This window comes from Heterocephalus glaber, unplaced genomic scaffold (assembly GCF_053883595.1).
Source record: "Heterocephalus glaber isolate CG9 unplaced genomic scaffold, H.glaber_assembly_v1.0 deba00001461, whole genome shotgun sequence".
NCBI classification, from domain to species: Eukaryota; Metazoa; Chordata; class Mammalia; order Rodentia; family Bathyergidae; genus Heterocephalus; species Heterocephalus glaber.
This window is the reverse complement of record NW_028258308.1, coordinates 24,318,689-24,324,757: the sequence shown is the minus strand read 5'-3', so window position 1 is coordinate 24,324,757 and position 6,069 is coordinate 24,318,689.

The window sequence follows — 6,069 nt, the reverse complement described above, 5'->3', positions numbered from 1 at the left end:
TTTGAGCTTAATTCTTATTTTTTTAGTTCCTTGAGGATTATTCCTAAACAATGCTGCATTTTAGAATGTTCTATTTTCATTTTTGTTTGCTGTAGATAGTTTACAATTTTTCTTTTTATCTCATGTAACCCACTGTTCTTTTCAAGAGTGTGTTATGTAATTTTAAACACATTGGTAAATTTTTCCAGTTTTCATCTGGTTATTGATCTCCGGTTTCATTCCATTTTGGTCAGAAGTGATACTTAATATAATTTCAATTTTCTTAAAATTGGTATGACTTGTTATATGATTTAACATGGGATCAGCCCTGAAAAATGTTCTGTGCATGCTTGAAAAAATATCTATTCTACTGCTATTGGATGATATGTTCTGGATATATCTATGGAGTTCAAATAATCTATAGTGTTTTTCAAATCTGCTTTGTCCTTATTAACTCTCTGTCTGGATGTTATAGCCACTATTGAAAGTTGAACATTGAAGTATCCACTATTATTATATTCCTCTCTATTTCTCCCTTCAGCTTTATCAATGTTTATTTTGTGTATTTAGTATATGTGCTGCTGAAGCAAGCATTTATTTTGTGTATTTAGATGCTCTGACATAGGGTGTATGCTTACTTATAATTATTATATACGTTTCTGCTGAATTGACCTTTTTATCACTATATGATTATCTTAATGGCTTGTGACATTTTTTGACTTCACATCTATATTGTCTAATTTAAGTAGGTGTCCCGGTAAAAGGAAAAAATTTTGGACACAGAAAAGAGCAGGTAAAGATTAGAATTATGCTGCCATAAGCCAGAAAATGACCAAAAGCTGGAGAGAAGCCTGAAATAAGTTGCTTCTTAGAAAATTCAGAGGAAATGTGATCCTGAGAATACCATGATATTGGGCTTCTACCCTCCAAATAGTCTGACAATAAATTTCTGTTAAGTTACTCATGTTATTTTATGGTGGCACCCCTAGCAAACAAATACAAAAATTAAAACATCAGGTCACATTTGGTACTTTAAGAACTAGTTGCAATGAAAACTAGGAGAAAAGCGAAAAATCCAATGAAGGAAAAGGTACAGAGCTGGTCTCACTAAGGCAGAGGAGCAATGGAAAGATGGTGGCTGATATCAGACTTGAGGGTACTACCAACCACCTCCCTATCCTACAGGTAAATTCTTGAGGTTATTAAATAACCAGCTGATGGGCAATTGGGCTGTTTCCAAGTTTTAGCTATCAAAAGCTGTGTTGGTATGAACATGGATGCATATATACCTAAAATGTACCAATAAAATTTTTAAAAAAATAACCACATTTCCATAGTTTACCTCACCCAACTTGTTAAATGCAGGTTCTTAGATTGGCATTCTTTAAACTACCAGCTTGTCAATTTACCTATGAAATTTATTCATGTACTATTTTTATTTCATCTATCTCTTCATATAAAATCTGTTTTTGTCTTTTCTTATGAGTAACAATTTTCCATATGGATAAAGTGCATTTACAGGCAGATCTAAATGTCTATACAGATGGTTAGTAATGTCTGGGACTCTTTAGAGAATGCTTTAAAGGGGCTTAAAATTTTTTTTCTGGATCTTGAAGTACTTTGAGTATTCCATAACATGGTTTGATATTGAAAAAATAAACTGGGACTGGGATAGCAGTGTGAGCAAAAATATAAAAGATAAAATGATCACATAGTATATGAGGAAAATAGAGAATAAGAGTAAGGAAATTTATTCATGTTGAACAGTTTTAGAGCAAACTGAATGAAAGTCAAATTATTCATACTAAGGAAGTAGAAATAAGTTTGGGTGAGAAGATGGAGTCAGGGTGGGAATGAATCCTAGCCAGTTGCCATGTTCTGTATGTAGACTGTGAGGCTCTTGTTGCTAGGCAGCCAAATCTAGAATTCAAACAAATGAGAGTCAATTGAAAGAAGGAATTTCCATTTCTCTTTGTCATGTGAGGTCTCATTTAAAAATCTTTGTTCATGAGATGGCTGCTGCAAGTTAAGTCATGAAGAGGACTCTCATTAAAAAGGATCATGGGAATCAGTGCTTCATCTATTGTAAGTCATTCAAGAGTTTATCTTTAAGGGAGAGAAAGACTTTCTATGCATATGTGAATGTGTACACACACACACACACACACACACACACACACACACACACACCCTGCATAATTCTTTACCAAGTGTTCAGACCTTAAGAGGAATTGTGGCCTTTATTATTTCATATTTATTTGGTTGAAAGCCTCCAAACTGTTTTTAATATGTTGTCATTCATTGTTTGAAAAAGTGAATTGGATTATAAATGACAGCGAGAGTTAGCTGTTAATTAGGCTATGAGATTGATAAATTTGATGAAGCTATGAGGAGAAAAAAATTTATAAAAGATGGTCTGTAACATTCAATTTTGAGGGATCTGTACTATTATGGCACTACACCCACCACTTTGTGAATGAAAATGTATTCTTTGAGGAGCTGTGGCTTTGGAGCACTGTATAAAATAATGTAATGAGTGCAAAGACAGTCTGGCTCAATTATTCTTTCAAATTTGTTTTCCTATTATCTCCTTCTAAGATGAAGTTTTAGGAATAAATTCAGACAGATTTTTTTGGTTAAGTTTGCTCTCAATTGTGCTACCTCATTAAACAATAATCCTTTTCCAACAAAAATCCACACTCCATAATAATTACCAAGTATATATCAAGGAATACAAGGAGAGCAAATCAGAATATCAGAATTTTACTGAAAATTCAGAAGTATTGTCCTCAAAGTTTTCTTTTAATGATGTTGCTCACATTCTTCTGTGGGCTCTTGGCATTTTGTGAAGTAAGCCTCTTCTTTATTTGACTTGATTACCTGGTCCAAGGAATCAGGGTACTCTTGTCACAGTAACAATGAAGAAAATGGTAAGTCTGAAATGAGCCCTGTGCTACTGTGTGCAATGACAAACCCAAAACTAAGGAACTAGCTGGTTCTGTATTAAACAGTCATTAAATGAAGATTTATTTCTTCATTTTACTAATTAAACTACGATTATTGGAATTTGATACTAAGAACAACTTGTGAAAGTAAAGAATGTCGATTTTCAGTTGAGGGGGTTATATATTGGTGGGCAAATTTGGAAAATCAGAAAGTTAAGAAGTGATGTGGGCAAGCTAGGCATGGTGGCAGATGCCTATAGTCCCAGGCTAAGGCAGGAGGAATACCGTAAGTTCGAGGCCACCTTGGACTACATGGTGAGTTTGAGCTCAGCCTGAACTATATAGTGAGACCCTGTCTCAAAAAACCAAGAAGAAAGAAGGAAAGAAGGAAAGAAAGAAAGAAAGAGAGAGAGAGAGAGAGAAGAAAAGAAAAGAGAGCAAGCCAAGAAACAATGTAGGCTATATGGCACAAATTATTAAAAGCACGGGAGTGTTTGTTACAAAAATCTGTTCATTACTTCAGCCTTGAAGCTTAAATGTCAGGCTGTCCTATGCTCTTTTGTGCATTCCCTCTTTTACCCCTTGCTTAAATAGACTCTATAATTTATTTTTCCTGCAGTGTTTGCAGCATGTTGCAAGAGGGCAAAAAGCAGGCAAAAGCATTAATCTAGATAGGGTGGAGCATCAGTGGTTGAACTGACAGAATCTAGAGCCAGGCTATAAGGATGGCAGGCATGGTGAAGGAAATTTGGAAGGAGGAAAACATGGAAAGAAGACTTTTGTGAGTCCTCTATGAACTTGAAGAATATTTTTAATAATAAATAAAAATTGTGGTTGACTAATATGTTCTTGCATGAGTTGCCAAAGATGATAACAGGACATGGCTAAAGGGTGATGGTTAATGGTCATTAAAGATGAGTGGTAACAACAAAAACCAAACATCTGATGCTGTATGGATTGTTCACATGTTTGCCAAACACAGTGAGAGTATCGATAAAATTATTGGTGGAGAAGAAAGTAGTAGACATCCTATTCTTTGGAGTTCATGCAAGATGAATTGAGAGTTTGAAAAGAATACAAAAGGTAGGGGCGGGGATTTAGCTCAATGGTTCTGCCTCCTGCCTCCCAAGCGCAAGGTCCTGAGTTCAGTCCCCAGTACCAAAAAAAAAAAAAGAATAAGAAAGGTAAATAATGGTCTAATAAAATGGATGCTATTTTAGTAGTTTCAGAGTGGCTTTGGCAACCAAATCAAACTGTGATCAAATATCCCAGAGATGAAAATTCTGAGAATTAAAAATGCCTGGGCTTCATATTGTTGAGATACACACTTTCATAAAATTAAGTGGGAAATGGGAATTCTCCATAAGGAAGCATTAACAGAGGAGAGATTGTTGCTGTTTTCTATGAAAGGAAGATTTCATAAGTAACAGGAAAATAACTGTAGAAAGAAGAGGTCAAAGAACTTAAAATGAAAATAAATGGAAAACTTAAGGAGAAATGGATACTGGATGCAGGAGATGATGGGTGCTGAGTCTGGCATCTTTCAATTTTGGACTCCCTACAAGTGGCATTGGTTCATTGTGTTTTAGATCCCTCATCATGGATTTACTTTCCTTGGTTGTTTCCCCACCCTCAACTACTCTAGCAGTGCTTAATCTCATTGCTTTAGTGATCTCATTATTTTAATGATTTTGTAAACACTAAAGATACTCTCACTAGGTCAGTAAAAACTAGGCATTTATATGTAAAATATTAAATGCAATTTTACAGATTCTTAAAGTATGTTTTCATCCTAAAGTGTTCCAGATCATTAACTTATTTAGACCTATATTCTCCATTTATGTTTCCCTAGCATGTAGTATAGTATCTGCACATTATGGAATTTCACTAATGTTTTACTCAAGGACAAAGCAACAAATGAGCACTGTGACTTTGGCACTATGCTGGTACCAGATTTCTCATTTTCAAAAATATAGTCCATATATTTGTATTATTAAGATAATGTCTTATATTTGTATTTTCATATGAGATATGTATTTTTAAATTCAGAGATAAATCCATTTGAAGGTTGATTTTAGGGGCTAGTGCCTTAGAATCATAAAATGTCAGAGACTTTTATATTTTTCAGTACATTATCTTTCTTAATAGTATCCCTCCTCCTTTTAAGGTTTATTGATTTCCTTTTCATTATCAAATGTACTTTAGTTTTTCTTCAGAATTCTCCAACTGCTACTTTTTCAGCTAATTTGATTTCTTATTCATTTTATATGTCCATAGACTTTGAAATATGTTTATTTATTTATTCATTCTTTATTTTTGCAGTCCTGGGGACTGAACCCAGGTTCTGGCTTAGGTTAAACAAGCATTCTATCTTTGAGCTACATTTCCAGCCTCTTTTACTTTAGTTTAAGACAAGATCTCACTAAGTTGCCCAGGCTGGCTTCAATTTCCCAAAACTTCTGCCTTCTCCTCCTGAGCAGCTGTGATTACAGGCATGGCCATAGCACCCGATATAATGTTATTTTTCTTATGAGTATAATCATACATAAACACCTCTGAGTGATATCCACCAGTATAATTCTACCATTCTTTATTATTTTACTGAACAAAGATATCCAATATAGATTCTAATACTTTTAAAGCACAGTTGATGCATTGACTTTTGCAGTTTGACAAGACTGGAGGAATATATGACGAGTAATGATTTGTTGGACAGAAGTACCTATTAAAGACCATGAGAAAAAAATAGTACATATGAATAATTTCTTACATATCTCTACTGAGTAATGTGATTACTTTATCATTTGAAATAGGAAGAACAATTGATATTTATTTTAAATCAATACATGTGAGTCAAGATTCCCTTATCAAATCAAGATACATGGCCACTTTTCCAAATCAAGATACATGCTCACTTTTGTTTTAAGTATTTATTGTGGAAATGTTCACACAAGTATATATACATAAAGAATAGTGCAATGAACCCTTGTGCTCTTCATCTGGGTTCAGTAGTTATCAACCTGTGACTAGTTGTCATCTATCTGCACACCCACAGTCTGCTCTGCCTCTACCAATACTAAAGAGCAAATCTAGTACACTGTATGGAGTCATGTCTTGAGCCAAACACTAATCCATTTCAACCCAT